The following is a 16,174-nucleotide window of genomic DNA, read 5'->3' as shown; positions in this document are numbered from 1 at the left end:
AGCATCCTCGCCAAGGTTGTGACCATCAACAGGAGAGATTGGGTAGACAGATTGGTGGAGGTCACTTGGGCCTATAACACAACTTGGAAGAAAATTATTGGGTTCACTCCATATGATCTAGTTTATGGAAAGAAAGCTCTAATTTATATGGAGTTTGATTATAATACTTTGATAATGGTAGCCCAATAGGACTTAGACGTCACCAAATCACAACAAGAGAGGCTACTCCAATTGAATGGCTTGGATGAGTTCAGAATGCAGACCCTCCTACACACTAAAGTTGTACAATTGCAAAGAAAGGTCTAGCATGATAAGCATACAGAGGATAAAGTTTTTAAAGAAGGAGATTGGGCACAATTATATCACTCTAGGTTCAAGGATTTCAAAGTAAAACTGATGACAAGGTGGTTAGGCCCATACCTGATAAAGAAATTTCATGACAATGGAGTTGTTCAAATAAGGACCATTTATGAGGGAGGGATCCCCTTGCTTGTCAATGGCTACAGGTTGAAGGCATATAGAAAACATGTTTCTAAGGAAGAATTCATCAGTACAACCAGTAGATAAGTCAATGTGATTAGAGGTGTCATAGCTTCCGGTCCACAACATTTATAGATACATTTTTTGGAAAACATAAAGAGAAAATAAAGAAAATAAAATGCCTACATGAAAACATTTATGAGGCATCTGAGGCCAACTCTTAGGTTGAAAACCTCTCTGAGGCAACCCAGGAGCAAAAAGAGAAGAGAAATGCTAAATATCCCTAGATGAAAACCTCTCTTGAGGCACCTAAGGTAGGCATATAGGTTGAAAACCTCCTCTGAGGTAGCCTGCATGTCTTCAAAAAACAAAAAGGAAAAGAAAAAGGAAAAAAACACAAGAAATGGATCTACAACATGTATGTTAATTTTTTTTTGTCATTTTGCATGATTAAAGACAATGGAATATTCCATAGATACAAGGCCAACATCCTCAAGATTCTCTCAACTCCCCCCTCCATCCAATTCATATCCATCATCCAAACTCATGAGATCACTCATCTCCATCATCCCATTAGCTCAAAATTCGAGTTTCACTACCTCTCTGGATTGCTATAGGAAGGACCTGTAATTGCTACAAGAAGATCATGTAGTGCTACAAGAGGGCTTCGAAAAGCTACAAGAGGGAGATCTGAAGGAAAGGACATCCCAGCATGACCTTGCAAGGATGAATAAGGTTCCCCCACCATGGTCCACCATCCATCAATCGCTCATCCATCCTAGTTCATATAAAAAAAATCCACTCTCTCTTACCCCTTTTAATTTTTTTTTTTGAAGAAACCCACATAGCACATCCTCTTCATCTCCACAAATCTACACCACTCTCTCGAAGTCCTATCATTTTCCTCAAGACCTTTTACATCCTCTGTCATCACCCCCATGTAGCTTTAAGACCCTAGAAGAAAAGAAAAGGACTACTACAAGAAGAGAACCTCTTCTTGTAGCAACCTGTGCACACATCACATAAAGCAATAATATTGTTTTTTCCTCATAAGTAGGGGATGATGAAAAATTATGATACGAATTTGTAGTAGTCATATCACTCCTAGCAATACTCTCCACCAGCAAGACTGACTTGGACATCAACAAGGTACCTGCACACACAAAAACCACAACAGTCAAATATCACGACAAGAAAAGAAGAAATACATAGGAAAAAACACAGAAAGTCAACTCCCTTGATGACAATAATGAAGTCCAGCTCCAACATGCACATCACTACATTAGTTAGATCATGAGGTAGGCACAGGTATGGAAAACTCTCACCTACTCCATATGTTTAAATAAAAAACTGTGTAAATGTCGAGAGGACACATTTTAATAAGTTGGAGGTGCCCAGTTAACTTGGCCACCCTAAGTTAGTAAACAAAAAGAGATTATAAGCACTCATGAAATGTGGAGGTGTCACATAAGTCAAGTTGGGATCACAGAGAGTGGGTGGCGATTACAAGGAAAAATGGAATAATTACTCTGAGTGGGATAATAGTCGAAACGAGGAAACCTGGTGTGACTTCCATGTCATAACAATGCATATTATGTACTATGGCTCGAATTATTTTACTCAAATGCTCATTTAAAAAAAGGTTAAGGAGAGGACGTGCTCGAGGTTCCATCGAGGAGTTTTGAACCCTGTTCTACCATTTCTATAGGAGGGATCTACAGGAAAGCCTGCAATTGATACAAGAAGGTCGAGAGACTGCTATAGGAAGACTAAAACTATGAAGGAATGATATAAAGGGTCAAATTAGTATCCATTTTATTACCTTCATCCCAAACCTCATGATAAAAAGTAAGTGCAACATCTCCTTCATCCATCCATAAATTGTATGCAGGGCACACTTCAAATTCTACAAGTAGTAGTCAAATTGTGAAATTGAAAGATCTTTTCGGGTTGTAGATTGGAGGGAATGTAGGAAATTATCATCAAACATGTATTTTAACCCACTATTTCCATTGTATTATACACCAAAGCTGTTACAGGAAGTATCTCTCCTTCACTTAGCTAAAAACATAGAGATGATATGAGGGGAGGATTTAATTGAAGAGAGCCCTGTGATACCAAAAGAATCCATCTACGTCCTCCTTTGGTAGACATTTTTAGAAGGCACTAGTGGTTATCATTATTTGAACTGTTTAAAGGATATTATGATGATATTTCCTTTGAATTTTCCATGGCCCTAAACTCACAAATAGAAGAGAGTGCCACCACTATGGTGAGGGGATTAGCTATCTCACTTGGCCCTGAGCTAATAAACAAAGTGACAACCCTACCCCTAGGGATCAAATGGGGTAGAGAAGACAAACTACCAATGTCACTTCTAAAAAGAAACTCTTCACTACCAATGAAAAACCTGTTAACAACAAGAATGTAGTTGGGATAGAAATCCTACCCTATCATTGGGATGAGGTGGCCTACTATATCCTAAAATACATCTCTCGTGAAGGAAGGCTGAGTGTGGTATATGCCTACCATTTTAGATTACTTCATTAACTCAGGTTTCAAGCAGAATTTCCCTTAGCTCAAAGACTCAGTGTACCATACTTCCTCCTATAGTTCATTATGGGCATGAGTCAAAAAGTGAGAAAGGGAAAACACAAACACCTAGGCCACCATGGCCTCATTAAAGGAATTGTGGTGGATGCCCTGAGAAAAATGAGAATACATATCCTTTGGTCCAAATTCATAGACATGGATAGAGAGGCCTTAATTGACACACAGGCCCTCACACCAAGTGATACCCAAGCCTCTAGTGTTGGAGGAAGAGAGAAGAAAATGGAAGAAGAAGAAGAAAGGGCAAAGGCAGAAGAGGAAGAAGCAGTAGGGTCAAAATAAGAACAAAGGGAAATAGATGTAGAGAGGTCAGGGAAGAACCAAAGGTAGAGGTAGAAAAAGAGCAAGATGAAGAGGAAGAGGGGGAGCAACAGGAAAAATCAATTCCTAAGAAAACTACTGAACCCAAAGAAACAAAGGTATCTGTAGAGCAAGAAATTTTGTCTCTAGGACCCACTGAAAAGGAGGTAGATTCCACCATATCTACATTGAGCACCCTATTCAAACCTAAAAATAGAAGACAAAGGCAAGCCCCCCATAATTTAAGACTAAGTAAAGCACCAGGATCAAGCAAGGAAGGCCTCAAACTCCCACCAAGCCCCCTATCAAAATTTAAGAGTCCCCAAGTAAGAAAGAGGAGGTGAGGCCCACTAAAAGAAAAATTGAAGAGGTCACCTCTCCAAAATACATAACAAAGACTCCTATACATGTGTAGGGAGGCCCACCACTAGATCAACCTCCTTCAAACAACCCAAGACACCTACCAACCTCCAACATGAATAAAAGGGGAAGCTACATGAATGGAAGAGCATTCCATAGGAAAAATGGAATGCGCTACAGGAAAAACATAGTACGCTACAACATGAACAAAGGATGCTATCAAAGGGGAAGAATGAAAAACAAGAGGGGAATAATGTGACACAACAACTACAAAAGGTAGCAGCTTCCCCAAAAACATTTGAGAAGGACTTCCCAGAGCTCTAGGGGGCTATTTTATAACCTAGTTTAAGCTCCTATTACAAATTCATTGAAGGAGGGAGAGTTATTCCCCAAAAATTTGTAGTCCCACTTTTCTTTGAGCTAGAAGACGAAAGAGGAACAACCCACTAATGGATTCAAATTTCTAAGTCTAAAAAGGTGGAATATGTGGGCCTCATGGAAGAAAAGGTCCTTGAAATGGGAAAAGAATTAAGTGAGCTAAGAGAGAGAGATTCCATAATGAGGGAGAAACTATATGTAGAAAATAGGTGGTTGAGGGAGAAGTTATAGGAGAAGGAAACTCAACTGGCCACAATGGAAAGCCTCTCCATGGAGGCATTATAGTGTAGAAAACCATCCAAGTCTTATGCACTCTTTCTCAAATAGAAGTGGATGAAATTCAAAATCAAGACCTTAACACAACATGGATCTATTCCATTTTGAGATTACAAACATTTCATTGAATTTTGCAACCATGTTAGCATAGAAAACAGAGAAAAATTGGATGAGTTCTACATTCATAACCACACCTTGACTAATATGAATATTTGGGATCCAAATGAAAATTTGGGGGATACATAAATGATGGCCCTAGCATCTTGGATGACTCATGAGGAGGCAAGAGCTAATGAAGTAAAGAGAGTCATGGAAAAGGAAGAAAAGGAGCCAGTATATATCAGAGAAGAGTTAATAAGTCGAATGGTTGTCATTAGCAGTCATAACATCATCTCCAATGATGTTGAACTAGCACCCATATACCTTGCCACCCAGGAGAAAGCCATATCACATTTTGAAGACACACTTATGCTATTAGTTATAGAAATCCAACAAGCATACCAGAGGAGATGGAATGCCTTACCCCACTGTCTTCAGATCAAGGAGTATCACTCTCCTAAAAGGTCGAGGAATGCATTGGAAAGAACACCCTTGTACAAAATACTCATGCAAAGATTAAACTTCAATTGGATTGGACTCAAGCCCAATCCACTCTTGTTGCTAGGCCTACAGAAAGGAAGAAATGAAGCAGAGGAGAGGAAGGGGTGGACAAAGATAGAAAAGAATGAAGGATTCTATACTCAAGAAGGCACAACATTTGAGGAGCCTTGGGATGTCAAGGAGGCCACATAAAAATATTCCATAAATACAAACATAGAAACACATAAAACAAGAGAGACACATATATATGTGGTTCACCCAATTTTGGCTACATCCACAGAGAAACAACTACTCCTTCATTTTATGTTATCCAACAAAATGAAGAGATACAACCTATAACATATCCATTGTAATTTCTTCTTCACTCTAACATAGTCTCCTTTCTCTTCCTTGCTCTAAATAATAATACACAATAATAATATAATTCCCTCATATAAATTGAGGGTTGCCTTATAGGGAAAAAAACCCTAAATTAACATAACTTCTACGTCAAATCATCCCCCTAATGAACGACCTATATTGACTAAGAAATTACAATATCTTACAAGACACTTTTTCATCTATTTTTAGCTGCAGGGGTGCAACCCTTGAACCCCTACCAGGAGGGTGCTCATAAAATCACCGTCGTCTACCCGTGGACCCCCTGACGATGATCACATGGGTGGTATTGCCTCCTCATTAAGAACAAAGATCCAACATGACTGAAACAAAAAAATAACTCTAAATAATGAGGAATATAATCAGGCTCCACACCCAAAAAATGTACGTTTGTATTAGAATATGTGTTGAAGTAGACCTAGGAAAAGGTCTTGTAGAAGCGCTTTAAATCTCTATGGATAATTGGTAATTTATTGAGCTAGTATATTATGATTAGATTCCCTTCAAATTCATATGTTCAAATGAATATGGAATTTTTGCTAGGAACTACCCAAATAAAAAAGGAATGACCATCTTCTAAGAATATGAAGGGAAATTTTAGACTTAGAGGAAGAGAAAAGATCCAACCCAATAGAGTACACATTGAGGACAAGGAAATGAGACTTGTATCCCTCCCCCTTCCCAGTAAGAAGGTAGTTGACCTAATGCATGTGGGAGGAGAAAAGGAACAAGCTCATAAATCTGAAAACCCATTTGAAGTTCTTGTTAATGAAGAGGTAGAAGGTGAATCACAACAACCAAAAGGAAAGAAGAAATAAAAAGTACACCAAGAGAAATAATACCTAGTGTAAAATATTCCCAAGTAATTAAAAGAGTGATGGAGACGCAAGTGTTAGAGGATGAATAGGACTATGAGTCCCCAAAGGTGAGGAATGACCCTAGGGAAACTCCATCTCGACTAAGGACAAATCAAAGACGGAAGCAGTCAAAGAGGTGATGAGATCCAAATCAACTATGATAGCTAGAAGAAAATCAAACAGGTAAGTTTGTTCAGGACATGTAGAAATGGAGAAGGAAAAGGTAAACCATGGATTAATAAACAGTCCATCATATAAATTCTCTAAAAACTAGAAGAAAAATAGTCCAACAAGCCCATCCCTTGGTGGCGGCTCCAAACAAGCTGTAAATAATGAATATAATATCTTAGAATTGTAGGGGGTGGGAAATGAAAAAAGGGAACAAGAAATTAGAAATGTACTTAGACTATAGAATCCTGATATTCTTCTTCTCCAGGAGACTAAAATTGGGGAGTAAAAGGCTCTCCTCAAAAGTCGAAGGATATGGAAGAATTCTAGCATTGCATCCTCACGATCTAGGGGAGCGTCTAGAGGAATATGCACTATTTGGTCTTCTTCACTCTTCCATATTCTACAAGAATACATATCCCAACATTAGATTAATACCAAGTTGATTCATATTCCATCTAGGAAATTTTGCAGCATTCTTAATAATTATATGCATAACAATTATCAAGCTAAAGTAGAGTGTGGGGAGTCCCTCCTTGGGAAGAAGGATAATCTTCATAACTCTATCCTTATATTAGGAGGTGAATTCAATGTCACTATTCATGAGTGGGAGAAGAAAGGATAAATTGTGGTTAGGTTCAATTCCAAGAAAAGATGGAGGAGCTTATTTCTAAGCTCAACCTCTTATATGTGAAGCCAAAATTCTAAAAGTTCACACGGTGCAACAAAATAATAGGGCCAAGTCATATATCCTCCAAGCTAGATATATTCCTAATGGGAAGAAAAATTATTGACTAATAGTTATATCTCTCTACCTTCCATCTATCCTAGAGTGGCTCTGGTCACTGCCCGGTCAAGTTGGCCATTGAATGGTTTCCAAATCGGGGGCCCATTCCATTATTATAAAATCCACAAAAAGAGTCAAATTTCAAATCTTTGGTAAATTGTGCTTGGTCTAGATGGGTGTTTGAATCACCCATATATATATGGGAAGAAAAAATAAAACGACCGAAAGAGGAAATAAAGAAATGGATTCTAGAAATGTCAAAATCTAGATCTGCTAGAGTTCAACCCATTCATTCTCAATTACTAGATGTTCTGCAGAAAATGGAAGATAATCTAGTGATGAAAAACCTATTTCTCAAAGAAAAATAAATATATGAAGATATGCATAAGAAATAAAAAGAATAAGAACAATTTTGGAGACTTGTATCCAAAAGTATCTGGCTAAAATAAGGAGATAAGAATACTAAATTATTATATAAGAAAACAAAAATGAGGGAGTTATGAAATAGGGTTAATGAATTTTAGATCAATGGAAATATTCTTACAGACACCATTTGAGTAAAAGAAGAGGATTTTCTATTATTTCAGTCCCTGTATAAATAGGAAGGATAGGTTTCTCCCCATAGGGAAGTAAAATTCTTAGATCACATCCCTCAACTCACCAGTCCTGAGATTAATTCATAGTTTTTGGAAGCCATATCGGAGGATAAAATTTGCATAGAAGTTTGCTCCTTTGCTCTAGATAAGGCCCATAGGCCTAATGGGTTCATTGGCTCTTTCTTTCAAAAAAAATTATATGTGATTAAATTTGACCTATGCGGGATGGTCTCTTTTGTTTAAAAGTTATGACAAATGGAGGGGAGGTTTCTTAACTAATCCTTTGTGGCCTTGGCTCCTAGAGAGGTAAATCCCTCATCTATTGAAATATCTTGTCCAATTTCTTATGTAATTTCTCATAGAAAATAATTACTAAAATTATGGTTCAATGAATGCAACCTTTTCTTCCTAAGCTCATTTCAGAAAATTAAGGTTTTATAAGCCAAAGGAAAATTATGGATAACATCGTGTTATTCCAAGAAACAATCCACTCTAGAAAGTATATAGGGGATAAATGAATGGCGATTAAACTAGATTTTGATAAATCCATTTACAAAGTAAGACACTTTTTTATATTCTTAGTTCTCAAGCGAATGAGGTTTGCAGAGGATTTTTGAAATGTGTAAGGGCCTGCATATGCTGATTTCTTTTAGGATTCTCAAGGACTGAGACAAGGATTTCCTTTCTCACCTATCCACTTCATATTTACAACAATGTCATTAAGTAGGCATCTAGGTCATGATAGAATTTCAAATTTCCTCGAAATTGGCTTTATGGAGGGAATTCGAAGCTTAAATCATTCCTAGTTTGTTAATGATGCAATTTTTCTAAGTTGAGATTCTTGCATAATAGCTCAAAGATTTAGGTCACTCTTAGACAAAAATAAGGTAGTTTTTGGAGGAAATATTAATGAAGGAAAAATCCATCTATATAGATGGAACACCAATAATGGTCTGCAGGGAAGGATTTTCCAAATCCTTGGAATCTCTGACAAATACTCTTGGACAAAGTTGAAGTACTTAGGGATACCTATTTGTTTAAATACATTTCCTAATCCTTCATGGGATAGTTCTATTTATAAATTTAATCCAAATTTGAGAAATGGGGAGCTTATTCGCTGAATCTAGTAGGAAGGATTTAATTAAAGTTTTTCATTACAACTCTTTTCCTCTACCATCTCTCTGTGGTTTTCGCTACGGTTTCAGTAAAGTAGTGAACTACATAGGATATCAATAAATTATTATGGAAGGGATGAGGAAAATGAATTTCAAAAAATTTCTCTTGATTAACTAGAAGAAGATTTTTCCTCCCAAAATTTTCGGTGGATTAAGAATAAGAGATCCAATATTCATGGATGTTATTGTGGGTGCCAAACTAATATTGTGTTTAATTACAGGGAATTATGACTGGTGGAAATAATTTCTGCAGTACAAATATTTTTCCAGGGAAATGCACTCCTCTATCTTTTAGCTTCTCCCCAATAGGGGAACCTCTTAGATATGGAGGATAATATATGCCACAATTCCAATGATCAAATCCAGATTAACATGGGTCATGGGAAATGGAAAAAAAATCAATCTTTTGTTTGATAACATCATGGGGGAAATTCTCTGGGCTTAAATACTTCCCTTTGTACTCCTAAAGGATATTCCAAATTTCTTAGCTTCCAAAGATAAGAAAATGTAGAATAACTAAAATATTGAAACATAGGACTCCACCTAATTATGAGGCCACTCAAAAAACCTAATGAATTAGTGGCTTTGAAGGCCTAATTTGGGAGCCATGACTCAAGAACATGCTCGAGAGTAGCAATGGATTGGCTACCATTAATTATTGTTATTCAATTAGTATGATTTTTGGATGAAACTCTTTTATTAGTTGTTTGCGGTCCAACAAATTTGGGGATGTTGGACGCCTAGTCCTCTAAGGGTTGGTGTGGAAGCTGAACAACCAAAAGGAGTCCAAGAAACCACTTGGAATATGAATCCAAGGGTCACGCCATGTACTATAAATGTATATCATTTGTTAATAATAAATATACTCTCTGCTTATCTTTCCTATTTTGTCTTTGCCATGTGTGTGTTTAACATGGTATTAGAGCGGATGTTCTCATGCCCTGCTCAAATTTGAGCCATTGTTTTGTGGCCTTTGTAGATCTGAGCACTTCTCCTTATCAGGTTTATGCCATTATGGCTTGTTGAAATATTAATTTCAACCGCACGTTTATTGCAGCGTGGTTTGGTAAAACCACCCAAACTTCCCCGCACCATCATTCGCAAAAAGTTGTTTCCGTAAGGAGGGCTCCGACACAATCAGCACGAGACACACGTCCAGTGTACAACCATGAAACCACCAACTCCCCGGACGTTAAAAGTCGTTTGAGTTGTGTGAGGTTGGTGTGCGAATTGCGTCCGATCAGGTCAATGCATATGGATTCACTCCAACCTGCCAGAACATTAATTTTACTTTTACCGCTGGCTTTTAATTAATGCATTTAATGCTTAGTCATAGTTTTAGGTAGAAACTTTTAATTTTATTGTTTTTTTAAACTTACGGAGGTATGGGTAAGAAAAGCACGTAAGTTTTTTTTTTTATTTGGTTGCATATGTATCGTATATGAAATATGTTTTTTTTTGTTTTGGTGTTGACCATTGTCATATGTGAGCCCGGGGCAGCGAAAGAGAACAGAGAGGAGTGCACAGCAGTGCATAAGTTATGAATTGAACAACGTGTGAAGCAAGGAGGTGATGAACGCACAGCAGTGCGAAATATAAAAATCTGAGTTTTGTTGGTTGCTCAAAAAAAGGGAAGAATGAATGAAGATTTGTATGGTGTGAGCAAAGAATTTTTTTTTTGTGAATGTAATGAAAAATTTTACTGCATATGTAAAATTATTTTTACAGCAGTATATGTAAAATGTTTTTGACAGCAGTAAAATGTGAATGAAGATTTTACACAGCAGTGTAAAAATCATTTTGTAAAAGAGAGACTGAGTATTTTGTTTTGGTGAAAGTTCTTGTGTAAATCCCTCTCAGCAAAGAGGATGAATATGTATCAGGCATTTTGTTTTAATGAATAGAAATCTTTTTATGGTGATGTAATACTCTGTTCTCAGACAAATTTTTTTTAAAGCTTCCCTGTGCACAAAAGATCTTGTGGAGAGAAGGAAACAGAGCATTGTCTCTGTGTGTTGAGTTTTATTTGTGTGTTTTTGGGATTTTATCAGAAAAATCCCCAACAGTGGTATCAGAGCAGGCTTAGGCTCTTTGAAGGTGTTCAAGAAGCTGAAGGGAGGAGTCTTTTGTTGCAACAGTAAATATTCTCCAGCAAAGTGAAGTCTCAGGCAAAAGATTCAGGTATTCCTCAAAGTTTTTTTTGTTATTGTTGAAGAAACAGTCAGTGTTTTAAAATACACAATCAAGAAATTGAAGCATAGTTGAGGATGCAAGGAATGGCTAGCACAAGCACTAGCATGGGTATGTTTAACACCCAGCTCCCACAGTTTAATGGGAAGAACTATGACTACTGGTCAATAACCATGAGAGCTTTATTTATCTCTCAAGATTTATGGGAATTAGTTGAATCTGGGTTTGCAGAACCAACAGATGAAAATCATTTTAACAACTTAACTCAGGCAGAGAGAGATCTGCTGAAGAGCAATAGGAAGAAGGATGCAAAAGCCATTGTATTGTTGTATCAAGTAGTGGACCAGAGTGTGTTTCCAAGGATAGCAATAGCTAAGACATCCAATGAAGCATGGCAAACTCTCAAGACAACCTATCAAGGCATGGAGAGAGTGAAGACAACAAAACTACAATTGCTGAGGAAGGATTTTCAGAATATGAACATGAAGGAGTCAGATAACATTGACTCATTCTTCACACATGTGATTGGTCTAGTCACACAGATGAGGACTCATGGAGAAACCCTTGAAGAAAGGAGGATTGTGGAGAAAATATTGAGGGTCTTACCCTCAAAGTTTGATGCGATTGTCACCACCATTGAAGAGACAAAGGATCTCTCAAACTTTTCAGGTGATGAGCTTCATGCATCACTGATAACACATGAGCAGAGGTTGAGTAGAAATGAAAACTCATCTCTAGAGCAAGCCTTCAAGACCCAGATGTCTTTTCGAAGAGGAAGAGGTCAAGGCAGAGGAAACAAGAGAGGAAGAGGCAGAAGCCAGAACAGAGGTGGAAGGAACAGCCCAGCAAATGCTCAAGGAAGAGACAGAAATCCAAATCAGAACCAAGGCCAAGGCAACAGCCAACAAAGAGGACAACATCATGCTCAAGGACAAAGGTATGAAAAATCCAATGTCCAATGCTATTATTGTAAAAAATATGGGCATTATGCCAGTGAATGTAGGAAGAAGCAGCATGATATGAGTAATAGACAAAATGCAAATGTCACTAGAGAAAATAGCAGTCAAGATAATGTGTTGATAGCTTGTAACATGGCTGAAACAAACAGTGAGGACATATGGTTTTTAGACTCAGGTTGTAGCAACCATATGACAGGAAATATAGCTCTCTTTTTTGCCCTTGATAAAAATATGAAATCAGAAGTCACACTAGGAACTGATAGCAAAATTTCTGTTATGGGAAAAGGAGAGGTAAAAATATTTACAAAGAAGGGTGAGAAGAAAACCATAGCAGATGTCTACTATGTCTCTGGAATGAGATGTAACCTCTTGAGTATTGGACAGCTTGTTCAAAAGGGTTACAATGTTTTCTTTGAAAATGATGTATGCACCATCATGGATATAGCACCCAGCAAAAGATGCATTGCTGAAGTGAAGATGACGAGGAACAGGATGTTCCCTCTCAGGATAAGGGCAGATTTGAAAAACAAAGGAGAAATTGCAGCAGTCACCCAAGAGGCTTTCCAAAGCGTGCCAAAGGATGAAAATTGGTTGTGGCACTTGAGATTTGGACATCTCAATTTTGGAGGTCTAAACTTGTTGAGCAGGAAAGGAATGGTAAGAGGATTACCATTGATAGAGAAACCGGACAGCCTTTGTGAAGGTTGCATTTTGGGAAAACAACACAGAGAAAGTTTTCCATCAGGGAAGAGCATAAGGGCAAAGGCACCCTTAGAGATCATTCACTCAGATTTATGTGGACCGATGCAAGCTCCATAATTAGCAAGCAGCCAATATTTCCTAACATTCATTGATGACTTTACAAGAAAAACTTGGGTATATTTTCTTAAAAACAAAAGTGAAGTGATTGAAAAATTCCGAAATTTCAAAGCACTTGTGGAGAACCAAAGTGGGCTGCATATAAAAGTTTTGAGAACTGACAGAGGAGGTGAGTATATCTCCAAGGAGTTCCTACGGTTTTGTAGAGAAAATGGAATTCATAAACAGTTTAAAGCTAGGTACACCCCACAACCAAATGGAGTTGCTGAAAGGAAGAATAGGACCATTATGGATATGGCGAGGAGCATGCTGAAGGCAAAGCATTTGCCAAATGATTATTGGGCTGAAGTTGTAAATTGTGCAGTGTATATTTTGAACAGGTGTCCTACAAAAGCAGTGTTGAACAAAGTGCCGGAAGAAGCATGGAGTGGGAGAAAGCAAGGTGTCACCCACTTGAAAGTTTTTGGATGTGTGGCTTATGCACACATTCCAGATCAGCTAAGGAGGAAGTTGGATAGCAAAGGGGAGAAATGTATTTTCATTGGATACAGTGAGGAATCCAAAGCCTACAGGTTGTATATCCCATCCACCAAGAAGTTTTTTGTCAGCAGAGATGTTCAGTTCATTGAGGAGGAAGCTTGGGATGGAAGCATAGAGAAAACAGTGAATGTTAAAAGCTGTTTGTCTCATGATGAAGATGAGGAGGAGGTGGCTGAAATACATCCCCAAACAACAGCGCCAACACAAGGACAGCAAGGAACACCATTGAGGATAAATGAAAGTACTTCTCCAAGCACACCAGAAGGTGGAAATTCAAGTGCATCTTCAAGCACTTGCACTCCAAGTGAAAGAGGTAAGAAATTTAGAAATCTAAGTGACATTTATGATGAAGGAATGAATTCCTTATTTGCCTTGTATTGTCATGTTGATGATCCTATTCATTTCGAAGATGCAATTAAAGATAAGAAATGGATAGAAGCTATGGATGAGGAGATGAATGCCATAGAGAGAAACAAGACATGGGATTTGGTAGAGCTACCAAAAGGTAAAGAGGTCATTGGAGTTAAATGGGTCTACAAGACCAAGTGCAATGCTGAAGGCAGGATAGAAATGCACAAGGCAAGGCTGGTTGTCAAAGGATACAAGCAGCAGTATGGAAGAGATTATGAGGAGACTTTCGCACCGGTTGCAAGAATGGAAACCGTGAGAGCAGTGTTGTCCATAGCAGCACAAAAAAAATGGAAAATCTACCAAATGGACGTGAAGTCAGCATTCCTAAATGGAGTGTTAAAGGAAGAGGTTTATGTTGAACAGCCTCTAGGCTATGAGAAGAAAGGTGAAGAGCACAAAGTGTGCAAATTGAAGAAAGCTCTTTATGGGCTGAAGCAAGTGCCAAGAGCACGGTACAGCAGGATAGGTTCCTATCTATTGGATAATGAATTTGACAAGTGTGAAGGAGAACCCACTATCTACATCAAAGGAAAAGATGGTAAAATTTTAATTGTTGTCTTATATGTTGATGATGTTATTTTCACAGGTAATGATGATTAGCTCATTGAGAATTTTAAATCAGTCATGAAAGAGGAATTTGAAATGACTGACATGGGTTTCTTGAGATACTTCTTAGGCATAGAAGTGGATCAAAATGAAAAAGGAATTTTTATCTCACAAGCTAGATATGTAAATCAAGTGTTGGGCAGATTTAACATGCAAGAATGCAAAGCAGCGATCACTCCCACAGTAATGGGATTAAAACTCAACAGAGAGGACAACAGCAAGGATTTTGATCCTAGTTTGTACAAGAGTATTGTTGGCAGCCTTATGTATTTAACAGCTACTAGGCCTGACATTATGTTTGCTGTTAGTTTAATTTCCAGATTCATGGAGAGGCCAAAGGAGGCACATTGGCAGGCAGCAAAAAGAATTTTAAGGTATGTCAAAGGTACCAAAATGTTTGGCATATTATATAGTGTCTCAGAAAGTTCAGATTTAATTGGATACACTGATAGTGATTGGGCTAGAAGTGTAGATGATCGAAAAAGCACTTCCGGTTATGTTTTTCATATGGATTCAGGAGCCATTTCATGGGCTTCTAAGAAGCAGTCCATTGTAGCATTGTCTACAGCAGAGGCTGAATATGTGGCAGCTACAGCAGCAGCATGTCAAGCAGTTTGGATGAGAAGGATGTTGAGGAGCTTAGGCCAAGAGCAGGTAAAAGCAACAGTGATTTTTTGTGACAATAGCTCAGCTATTGCATTGTCAAAGAATTCAGTGTTTCATAAGAGAACAAAACACATTGATACAAGGTTTCATTACATCAGGGAATTGGTGAACAATGGAGAAATTATCTTAGAACATTGCAGGACTCAAGAACAGGTAGCAGACATTTTGACAAAGCCATTGGATCAGAAAAGCTTTGAATTTTTGAGAAAGTGTTTGGGTATGACTGATAACCCAGCAGTTGAAATTAAAGGGGAGTGTTGAAATATTAATTTCAACCGCACGTTTATTGCAGCGTGGTTTGGTAAAACCACCCACCATTCGCAAAAAGTTGTTTTCGTAAGGAGGGCTCCGACACAATTAGCACGAGACACACGTCCAGTGTACAACCATGAAACCACCAACTCCCCGGACGTTAAAAGTCGTTTGAGTTGTGTGAGGTTGGTATGCGAATTGCGTCCGATCAGGTCAATGCATATGGATTCACTCCAACCTGCCAGAACGTTAATTTTACTTTTACCGTTTGCTTTTAATTAATGCATTTAATGCTTAGTCATAGTTTTAGGTAGAAACTTTAAATTTTATTGTTTTTTTTTTAACTTACGGAGGTATGGGTAAGAAAAGCACGTAAGTTTTTTTTTTATTTGGTTGCATATGTATCGTATATGAAATATGTTTTTTTTGTTTTGGTGTTGACCATTGTCATATGTGAGCCCGGGGCAGCGAAAGAGAACAGAGAGGAGTGCACAGCAGTGCATAAGTTATGAATTGAACAACGTGTGAAGCAAGGAGGTGATGAACGCACAGCAGTGCGAAATATAAAAATCTGAGTTTTGTTGGTTGCTCAAAAAAAGGGAAGAACGAATGAAGATTTGTATGGTGTGAGCAAAGAATTTTTTTTTTTGTGAATGTAATGAAAAATTTTATTGCATATGTAAAATTATTTTTACAGCAGTATATGTAAAATGTTTTTTACAGCAGTAAAATGTGAATGAAGATTTTACACAGCAGTGTAAAAATC

This window comes from Pinus tabuliformis, chromosome 5_1, assembly GCF_031772625.1.
Source record: "Pinus tabuliformis cultivar Carrire ecotype Pingquan chromosome 5_1, CPIR1, whole genome shotgun sequence".
Taxonomy (NCBI): domain Eukaryota; kingdom Viridiplantae; phylum Streptophyta; class Pinopsida; order Pinales; family Pinaceae; genus Pinus; species Pinus tabuliformis.
The sequence above is the reverse complement of the archived record's forward strand: the minus strand, read 5'-3'. Positions refer to the sequence as shown.